Source organism: Echinops telfairi, unplaced genomic scaffold (assembly GCF_000313985.2).
Source record: "Echinops telfairi isolate 266 unplaced genomic scaffold, ASM31398v2 ScPeMD7_9;HRSCAF=40, whole genome shotgun sequence".
NCBI lineage: Eukaryota > Metazoa > Chordata > Mammalia > Afrosoricida > Tenrecidae > Echinops > Echinops telfairi.
Window position 1 is genome coordinate 44463271 of NW_022103906.1, and position 11442 is coordinate 44474712.

Consider the following 11442-nt stretch of genomic DNA (forward strand, 5'->3'; position numbering starts at 1 on the left):
TGTTGGGCACCCACCAAAGCAAGAGACTTGAACCAAAGTATACGTCCAAAGCCATGATCTTCGGCTCATCATTCTTCGCTTCTTCTCACACTAGGGTGTTTCAGCTTTACATCTAAAGGAGGATTTCAGTTACTTCAACCTGCAACAGGTGTGCTTAAGGTAAAGTCTGGTTCCCTTAGTAGGGTTTCCAAATCACATAAATCTGAAGTGGTCTATGCAAAATGATGTACACTTCAAAAAGACAAAATGTAAACTCCGGTAGCTTATATAGCATGCAGGTGGGGTTATCCAAGTGATCTTAGAGTCCACTCCTGTCAGCTCTGACAGGTCATGGGGTGTCGATCTTACACAAGGGGGTACCCCAATAAAATGGAAAACAAAATTTCCCCCCTCAAAGTCATGTATTTAATTTTTTTACAAAACAACCTTATCGCTCAAGGGTTTGGATTTACCGGCAGGCCCAGCCCCATGGGCCTCTCATCATGTCCCATGCCAGAGCAAACTGTAGCCCTGAACCACTGCCTTGTCTCCTAGCCCATAGGCTTCTGACACTGAAGCGGGTTGAACAGTGTGGGGTAGAAAACCAAAGCCAAACAAAACAAAACAAAAGCAAACAACCTTATCACCTTCATAGTACTTTCCATTATTTAATACATTTGTCAAATCTGTGATTCCATTCTTGGAAACAGTTTTCAAACTCTTCTGTTTGGATGGCTGACTGCACCTCCCTCGTTTTTATCGTCACCAATTCTACATCACCAAATCACCGTCCTTTCATGTACCTCTTCATTCATGGGGAAAAAAAGTCTCATGGTGCAAGGTCAGGAGAGTAAGGTACATGGGACAAGAGAGGCATGCTGGTTTTTGCCCAAAACTGGTGCACCGAGATGGTTGCCTGAGCAGGTGCATTGTCGTGGTGGCCAAACCAGTCCCCCTTCTGCCACAAATCAGGCCTTTTTTTAATCACACACTGTTATACAATCTTTTCAGAACCTATAAATAGAAACATTCAGATTAACAGTCTGACCTGGTGGAACAAACTCCAAATGCACCATGAGTTGACATTTTCTTCCATTTGGGAAGTTGGCAGACGTCTAGCATGAGATTTGTCATCAATTGGCATTTCCCCTTTTTTGAAATGAGAAAATCTCTCGTATACTTGAGTTTTCCCCATAGCACTGTCCTTGTAAACCATGTTTGACATTGCAACAGTGTCTGTGGCATTTTTCTAAGCAGGCAACAAAATTTCACAGCAGCATGCTGTTCTCTTAAGTCAGCCATCACAAAAAAATGAGGTTTGAGTGAAACTACTTTTATGAAAAAATTCACTGTGACCACAGGGAACTTCCCAGGCGACGTCCCTGGGTGCACTAACTTAGAGTGAGTTGCTTAATGCTCACCTAGAGGGGAAAATGCGTACTATAAAAGCTTTGCCCAGGAAAGCTTTTCTCTTTTGTGGGGGGGGGGGGCACCCCTCTGATTAAGGGGACCCAGCCCTGGTTTTGAAGCATGACTGGTTTTTTCATCCAAAGGATCATATATACCTGGAAACTCCAATCTCCACCCCCTGCAGGTCTTCTTGGACCTGGAGCCCTCAAACCCTTGCATGTATCCAGCTGGTCCTTTCCCTCAGTGCCAGTGACTGTGAGCAGGGCTGTACTGATGCTCAGGAGGCCTGGGGTACAGGACAGAACAACGCTGTCTGCACATACACCCTGTCTAATCTGCTGCCTCGGAAGTCAGGCTGTGGTGGCGTTGTATTTCTTTTTTCCTCCAATCAATGTCAATGTTGATTACAAGGAAATCAAATACTTAGATGGTTCCAACTGATAAAAAGAAAGAAAAGAAAATGCACTCATAATCTAACATATACCAATTTCACTGCCATTGAGTCAATCCTGATGCATAGCGACCCTATAGGACACGGCAGAATTGCCGTTGTGAATTTCGGAGACTGTCTCTGTGTCTGCGAGTAGAAAGCCCCATGTGTCTCCTGAGTTACTGCTGGTGGTTTTGAACTGCAAGTTTTAGATCGCAGTCTGATGTGTAAGCACAATGCCACCAGGGCTCCTTAATATTACATGGTTTAAAATTTTTATTTTAAAAAAAATTGCTCTTAGTTAGCCAACATACTCAGAGAAGGAAATGAGAGGAAAGGACCTGTACATCCTAGTCCTTTAGGCTATGAACTAAGAATCAAATGTTGTTGTTGAAAAGACCAATCTTTATTGTTTGTTTTATTATTTTTATTAAATTCCTTATTCCCTCCTCCTTCCATCCTTGACATACTGCTGGTCTTTTGATATGTTTATTAATTACATATATGGCATATAAGGAGGATCATACAATATTTACAAACTGAAAAATTAAAAATGAAGTCAAATCAGAAATGAACATGACGGCTGTATCTTTAGTGGCTGCTCAAAACTTTGCAAACCCCAGATGTTACCTACTAGCATGTACAACATTATCTTTATGAACTATGCTATGGAAATCGATTGAGTTGTCCTATAAGACTGTGGTCCCAAGCCTCAAACCCAAAAACCAACCTCAGAAGGTGTTTGGTTAAATCTAGATCTTAGCTATAACTGTTCCCACCATGTTTCGTCATACATATATGCAAATAAACATTTGTATACATATGTCTACAGATATAAACTCATACTCACATGTGCCCTCCTATGCATACATATGGCTATATGTCCACCTATGTAACCAAACACACATTTTTGGTTGCTATAATTGTTGTTGCAGAATTAAATGTTTTAGCATTGACCAACATTGTCCCTTATTCTTGTGTACTTCTTCATTTCCTTGGTATGTCCATATATGGTATTGCCTTTTTCATCACTAAAAAGAATAAGTGCCTATTATCTAAAAATGTATTCCTTCCTCCCTCCCTGTCCTTTTTCTAGTAACCATCAAAGAACATAACTTTTTGTGTGTATTCCTAGTTTTTAAAAAAATAAACGTGAGAGACAATATTTATTCTTCTGTGATTGACTGATCTCATTCAGCAAATCTCCTCCAGAGTCTTCATGGTGTAACACGTTTCCTGCACCTTTTACCATTCTGGGATTCCATTGTATGTATCTACCATATTTTTAACCCATTCATGGACACTGAGTTAGTTCTCTATCTAGGATTGGGTTTGCTGGGTGCTATGGAAAAACATAGATGGATTTCTTTTGGCAGAAAATAGCACAATCCTTTTCATTTCTATAAGCTTGGCCTTAATGCTGTCATATTCATTTCTGATTTTAGTTTAGTTTTTCTTTGTTGTTCTAGTGACCCTAAACACTTAGCTTGTCACAGTGATCATGGGAGCCTTAAGGGAAGGGAGGCCCACGTTAGCCAAAGATTTTTATTCAACCCATCGAATGTTCCAACTACAGGGCTAGATGCTGAGGGAAAGAAAATTAGTTAAGACACGGCCAGTGCTACTTCTACTGGATACCTCTCCCTGAGGGTCTTTCAACTGTTCTTGTGTTTTTGTTTTTCAAGAACAATTGATTGACGTTTTAGACAGAGCCATGCTCTTTGGGACACAGAACATCGAGAGGCCAAATCCACGTCCCTCATTTCTGATAAGGGAATATCGAGGGTTACAGAGAGTTCGAAGACTGGCCTGAGACTCCGGGATTGCACAAGAGGAGACAGGAAGGGCGGAGTTATGAGGGATGGAGGGATGACAGGAGGGCGGGTGCTGATCCTGACACCTCTGGTTAATGAACAGGGGCTCTTTATACCCCCCACACAGTAGGTCTGTCTCTCACCTGAAGAAGAGAGCACATAATATCCTTTCTCCCACAGGTGCTCAGACCTGGGCTCCCTGTCTTTGTTCTCTCAGCCTCCATCCTTCCCTTCGAGATAGCTGAAGCCCTTGGACGTGAGAACCTCTGACTGCAACGTGGCTTCTATACACACTCAACATTACCTGCGTTTTCTCTCTTTGAGCTGCAGAAGTGTGTGTCCTACTTAGCACGTCTGGGGAACTCTCTGATTTGGCAGATGATTGCACAAGTCATCCTGGCCTGTGATGGTGGGTGAAATACCATCTGATTCAGAAATGCGTTCGTGACTTCCTCCAGAACTGACTGCCTCATTCATGTCTCCAAAAGTAAAAATAGCAAGGGTTAGATCCCTGTGCCTCGCCCATTCTCTGGGATCCTGTGATGATTGCAGGATAGCACTACCAGGGAAATGTCAAAGCCCTGGGATTGTTTCCTCTGAATCTGAATCTAGAAAAAGTAAAGACATCCCGTGTGATGTGAGTAATGTCACTTATCCATTCTTGGAGCCGTGCTGCATTCCTTCCCAAGGGCTGAGGACCTGAGGCACCCTGCTTTTTCCAACATTTCATGTTTTGTTTTCTGTTCCTTGGGCCCTTTCTGCACATCCATCCTATGGACAAGATCAGTGATTCAACAGAGGCTATTAAAACAGTGTTAGGGGGTTGAATTGCAGTGCCTGGATTTCAACATTAAAGATACGTCTGACTGAATACTACTGACTTCCTTTCGAGCAATTCGGGGAGAGGAACACACATTTTTAGAAAGGCCACACAGATGTAAGTTAGGTCTGACAAGGCTCTTCTACTCCTGGCAAAAGTAGATGAATCATGAAGCACAATGGATTTGAAAGGTCATCTCAAGAAGGGTCCAGAACCTAAGAGCTCGGAGTGTGCTAGCAAGGACAGCAGGCCTTGGCCACAGGAGTGCCTGCAATGCTGCTCCCCTGTCCCTGCCCAAACCCAAGAGAGGGCAGGCAGGCCTGAGCCCATGGGTGTGTGAGGAGTGAAGAGCGTCTATCTGTAGACAGGAGGAAGCACCAGACGAAGGCTCTCCCCTCAATCATGGTTGGAGCATGTGACTTGAACGAGTACTCATGATAGAGCTGGTATTAAAAACCAACTCCCTTTGTTTCTATTGTAAGAGACTCATCTTTTTGGCCAACTGGGGGACCCCAGACCAAGAGCCTTGGTATTGTAGCCATTATGTTTTGGGCTGCTAACCTTAAGGTCGGCTGTTTGAAATCACCAGCCACTACAAGGGAGAAAATTGAGGGTTTCTATTCCTCTAAGCAGTTACAGTTTTGGAAATCCACGGGGATAGTTGGACCCTGTCCTATAGGGTCACTATGAGTAAGAATTAGCTAGATAGCAGTAAGTTTGGTTTGATGTTGAGAACTCCAGGCCATATTTGAGCATAAAAGTCTAGGGACAATTCTAGGCTCCTGATGACACAAGCAATAGTTCGGCTACATGTAGGTTGAGTGTGAGTCCCCCTTGTTACTGTGGACCCACAGCCACCAGCCACCTACTGAGAAAAAATGTGGATTGTGGCTGGAACCACAGCACTGAGCTGAGTTCTCTCTGAAAGCACAGGTTGGCTGTCTTCATTCTCATCATAGATACAGCTGTTTTCACCGTGATTCTGAGCTGCTGCTCCCTGAGCTGGTTATGTCTACTCATGGAACCAGCTTTAGGTGTGCATAGCAGCTAGGTTTGTCTGTCGTGCCTTTCCTCTGCATCTTAACGTCGTTTAGTCTTTTTTTGTCTTTTTTCTCCTGCAGTTAATACCTTTATAATAAGTAGGCATGTGATAGAAAATACAACTGTTCATGGACCACTATATTTAGCTATCTGAAGAAGCTGCATGCAAACTCTGTGAATGATTGTTAATATCTGCCGTGGGGACATTTGCTTTACTCTCACCCATCCATGAGTTTTTAAAAGAGAGCAACACTGTCGGACCAATTTGGATCTCTAATGATTAGCCCTCAATAATGTTTTATAGCTGAGCTGTGCCCAAAGCAATTGTGGAAATCTTTAATCCCCCATTTTCAGGCTTCCAGCTCTACCCAAATTACAGCTATCACCGAGTGAGTGACATGGTATAATAGAAATGTCTAATTTTAGCTTCCCAAGGCCTGGAGGTATGTACAAGATGAGAACCAATAGATAAAAAAGAGAATATGAAAAATTTTTTTTAATGAGAAAGGGGAAAGAAAATAAGAGAAGATGAGGGAATATATCAAAGACCCTAGCACCAACCAAAGAAGCAGAAGCATTCCCAAACAGCCAGCACCATATGCTTCAGGAATATATGAAGTGGCATGCCATAGCAGAAAGGAGTTCTGGGGACATAGTGTTTAGGCACTGAACGGCTAACCACAAGGTCCTCAGTTCAAAGCGCCATTGGGAGAAAGATGGGGCTTTCTTCTCCCATCAAGAGTTACAGTCTTGAAAACCCACAGGGGCAGTTTGATCCTGTCCTACAATGTCGCTACGAGCCAACATTGGCTCACTGGTAGTGAGATGCTATTGTAGGCTTGTATAGTCCTGTAAGAGATGATGATTAATTTACAGAAATTTTGAAAACTGGCTGACATCAAGATCTCAAAAGAATAAATGTACTGCCATTGAGTTAACTGTGACTCATTGCACCCCTATAGAACAGGATAGACCTGCGCCTATGCATTTCTGAGGCTGTCACTCTATGGGAGCAGAAACCCTCTCTTTCTCCCCCAGAGCAGTGTCAGAGATAACCCACTATTCCACCAGAGCTCCCTTTGACATCATGATGGTAGCATGAAATTGGCTATGGTGGGAATATTTACACCACAGTCATTGGCAAAGGCTACAGACCAGGTGTTAGGGATTGAATTGTATTTTCCCCACAAAATATGTTGAAGTCCTAATCCTCTCTGTGAACATGATCATGTTTGGAATAAAGTCTTTCTCTGAAGACATGATTAGTTAAGCTAATGAGATCATAATAAGTTAATGAAGGCCCTAGTCCTATATGTCCAATAACAGGGGACAGGCACAAACACGGAGTCACACAGGAGAAGACAACACATGAAAATACATCTGCAAGTAACGAAGGAAAACCAAGGGTTGGCAGCGGACACCAGACGCTAGGAAACCGGAGGCATGGAAGACACGAAGCATTTCCTCTTTCCCAGCCCTCTGAAGGATGCCCCGATTTGGACATCGAGCCTTCAGAACCACAAGACCATATATTTTTCTCCTTGGCAATGCTTTCTAACAGTGCTCAGCACCAGAGCATTCCCAGGCTGGAGCTGCTGGCTAAGCATCTGCCATCACCCCAGGCAAAACGGCCCAATCCCTTGTCATCGCTGCATCTTTTCCAAAGGCTCACAGGACCCGGAGGCTGTGGCCACTCTGCCCGGCCCATGTGCCACGGGCCCTTTCAGTGTTCTGAGATGCCACGGATCGGGTCGTCTCCCCTGCCTGGCCCTATTGTGAGGGTAGAAGAATGACCGCCAGTCAAAACACAGACAAGGGTAAGGTCAGTTGCACACAAAGGAGCTCTTATTGGTTATGACATAGTGCAAATTAGGTATCAAGTTGCATTCCTGAAATGACCTTTTGAAGGGAAAATGACAAGGACCCATTCTTAGGTCAACTAGTAGGATAAGGAGAGCTTTTTAACTGGGCTGGACCAGGCCTGGAGCCCACACCGTGGGTGCTGGCAGGGTGACTGTGAAACTCCCTGAGGTGGTGAAGAAGAGAGGTCCTTCTCATTGCAACTCAGAGCACTTCCTCGGGGAAACCCTTTCCCCTGCTGCCTCGCCAGGCTGGAGACGGGCAGGGTCTTCGCAGAGAAAAGAAAGGGTAGAAGATCGATCAGAGCAGCGGCTCCCCTTCCTCCCTCACAGGGAAGCCATCTTTAAGCTGCTGGTGGCCCTTGACCACTGTATTTGGAGCCCTCACTTCCAGGTGGGGAGGAGGGGCTGGGGTACAAGTAGGAAGGGTGGGAGGCCCAGGAAATGTGCCTGACATGGACACAGTCCGTCCTCATGTGCTGCTGGGGGAACCTCGGGTTGCTCTGGGATGGACCGCAATGTTCTAACAGCTGCTGAGAGGACAGGGGAAGGGGCCAGTCCTATGTTCTCCGTAATTCATTCAGAGCAGGAGTGGGCCAGCTATAGGGAGGAGCAGGGCAGATGACAGACACAGGACAGGACACACATACACACACACACACACACACACACACACACACACACACACAGATCAGTCTCTCTCCTGAGAGGGCAGAAAAAAATATTACCCAGTGAAGCACTCACTTATTCACTGTAGTAACTAGCTCCCCTTTTTGCACCCTGGTGACGCTGTTGGGCAAGCAGTGGACCTGCTATCTCAAGGTTTGGTGGTTCAAACATACCAGCCACTTATCAGGAGGAAGATTTACAGCCTTGGACACTCTCCAGTCAGATTGGACTTGATGGCAGTGGATTTGGGGAGGTTCCTTTACACCTATTTCATTGTTAATATTTACGCTCCTAACCCCCTCCATTGCTCACCCCCACTGCCATCAAGTGTACTCCAGCTCATATGCAACCTGCAGGACAGAGTAGAATCACCCAGAGGGTTTCTAAATCCTTGAGTCTTTATAGAGCAATCTGCCGAATCTTCCTCCTCCGGAGCAGCTGGTGGGTTCAAACTGCCCACCTTCCAGTTAGCAGCCTAGCACTGTAACCACTGAGCCACCAAGGTTCCCATACTGTCAACCCATGACAATGAAACTGCTTTATCCATTACCCACAGAGAGATCACTCAGACAACCGGGATGGGAATAACAGGCTCGGCGAACACAGACGTCACCGCACGTAAAACCACAGAAGGCATCTGGCTTTGAATTTCTGTAATTCATCAATGCCTCCCCTCCCCCACCCAACATAGGCTTGTCAAAACCCTCATTTGGCATCAGGCACATCCCTCCCCCACCCCTTTTCAGAAGGCACAAAAGGAACTAGTCGTAAAACCATCTGCTCTTTGTTAGAACAGGTATTTGGTCATGCTAGTTTGCAGCCTTAGTGTCTGACATGACACCTGGTGCCCCCCTAAAACTGGGTCTCTGGTGGGGATTGTTCAACAAGAGGGCATAGCTTTACCTCAAAAACATTTTATTTGTTTGTTTGGGGTATCAAGTTAAATAAAATAAAGAGAAAAATTACTAAGGAGCAGTATGTATTTTTATGTCATCCTTCTTCACCTGTGCTCTGTCCTGGGCCTCCTCCTCCTCCTCCTGGATCTCCCCTGCTCCCCTAACTCCTCCTTTATCCTTTCCTTGCTTAGTCCTCTCTTCATTTTAATGCAAAATTGTGAATCGAGTATCATTTTTGTTGCTCAGAATTCATGATATTTTGAACCTCTCCTTTGTGGAACCATAGAACTGATGTGCAGATTTGGGCGGGTCAAATAGTTTTTTGGAAATTAGAGGTGTGAGGGGGCTAACAGGAAAAACCACAAACACTACAGCCTCTCTAAATGGTAGGCTTGACTACCTGGTTGTATTATACGTCCACTAGGGGGCTCTCTTCCCTTTAAATATCCGGAAAGCTATCTTAACTAGACGCAAATATGCAATAGTAACAATAGAAATGCAGGCTTCCTTTTGAAATCGCTGCTGCCGAACACGGCTCTGGGGAAGAGATAATTTAGGTTATACAGCAAGTTGCAAACAAAAGGGTTGGATATGGCAGCTTTATCATCATTAGATGTCAGCGAGCAGTGTCTGATGGTGGGTGCTAAGGCAGTCCTAACAGTAAGCTTTATGAGACTCTTTGCTACCCCAGTTAGCTTGCAAATGTCTTTCCCTAAATTTGGCCTGGAGTGAAAATATCTTTCCCCAGTAAGGTCTCAGAGAGCTGCTTGGGTCTAAACTGTTTTCAGGATTCATCTAAGGTTTTGTTTGGATTTGCTTGAAACTGGGTAAGATCACAACCAGTGTCCAGTTCTAATTCTTACAATCAGGGAAAGAGACCCAGAGAGATGGAAGGGTGTGGGTAGATCATGCAGCTCTCACTGAGGGCAACAAGCCGATCATCTGATGCTCTATTTCAATTTTTTATACAGCTGTGTCTTCCTTAGAAATGCCCTTTTGCAGTGTCTTCAGGTCCATTAGATTGCTTTGTAAGCTCTCTTCTGATTTGGTCGGAGTCACATTGCTCTAGTATTCCATTGTGTTGCCACCGATGGCGTTAGGCTACAGTAGCTGATCCAGAGGAATCCCTGGGTGGTAGCAACGGTTAATGTCTTAGCTGCTAACCGAAAAGCTAGAGATCTCGTCCACCCAGGCCTCCCTCCAAGAAAGGTATGGAAATGGCTGCTACTGAAATTACTTCTGAAAATCCAGCCATTGAAACCATATCAAACACAGTTCTCTGACACGTTTGGGATTGCAGGAGTCAGAGCAACTACTCTCTCTCTCTCTCTGATTTCAGCTTGTACATTCCTTACGCACCGCTGGTCTGCTGTTGTGACGTGGGAAGCTGTGCCGGCGGTGTTTCAATTCTCAGTAGGGTCACCCAGAGAGGATTGGCTCCAGGTTAAGATCGGCTAGAATGAAAGGGCTGGTGATTTACTTCCGAAAATTAGACAATGAAAGAAAAATAAAAATTGGTATGGATCAAAACAAAATGTTGTCTGATAAAGAGCTGAAAGAATAACCCAGAGGCGAAGACACACAAACTCCAGTGTCCACAAAAATCATCCTAAACACATCAGTGATGGGGAAGATGGCGCAAGATTGGGCAAGGAGCCCTGGTGGCATAATGGTTACACATTGGGCTGCTAACTACAAGGTTAGAAGTTCAAAACTACCAGCCCCTTGGTGTGAGAAAGACAGAGGCTAGGAAACTGACAGGGACAGGTCTAGGCTGTGTTATAGAGTTGCTGTGAGTCACCACCGACTTGATGGTAGTGAACTTTGGGGGTTTTTATGTGGGGCCACCATGAATCAAAGCCATGACAGCAGCTAACAACAAAAACTAGCATACAGATTGAGATACCATGGGGGAAATGACTTCATCTCCATCGTAGCTTCTTCTCTGTTTCTGTGAGAGCTAGCCAGTGTCTCAGGAACACGTCTTGAACTAGGGGTTTTCTGTGTTTTATCTTCTTCCTCAAAATAGCCCTCTGAGCAAAGTACTATTCTCATCAAAGCCATTTGACAGAAAAGGAAGCTGAGGCCCAGAGAGGCCCAGTAATTGCTCTAAGATCACACAGAGCGAGACCCCAGCGCCTGGAACTCTTTTTGTGCGAAGCATGGGAAGAGGCCCCCATTCAATAACGAAATCCCGAGAGACACTGATGCGCCCAGCAGGTCCTGCAGGCGCTCAAATTTGACATTCTCCTTCCAAACCACCCAGCCAAGGAGAGAAGGAAATGGGTTAAGAAAATAAATAGATGATAGGATATTTGGGAGGCAGCGTGATGTTTGTTATCAGGGGACCTGGGTTCAGATCCCTTCTCTCCCACACATTAGCTGCATGATTTTAAACAGGTCACCACACCTCGGGGGATGGGGTGGAGGGGGGGCGTCGTTTCTCCCAAGTGAAAAATGAAAGGCTTCGAGATGAACCCCAGCTTTGGCCTTCCTTGCATCCTGCAAGGAGTGAGCCTGCAGC

At 45.0% G+C, this 11442-nt stretch overlaps 1 non-coding gene across 1 annotated transcript; it reads left to right on the top strand.

The window, feature by feature from the left end:
- Nucleotides 1–434: 434 nt before the first annotated feature.
- LOC115868366 lies at nt 435–571 on the top strand. Its single transcript, XR_004045542.1, has one exon. It is a non-coding gene; the product is annotated as a small nucleolar RNA SNORA42/SNORA80 family (small nucleolar RNA).
- Nucleotides 572–11442: the final 10871 nt, after the last annotated feature.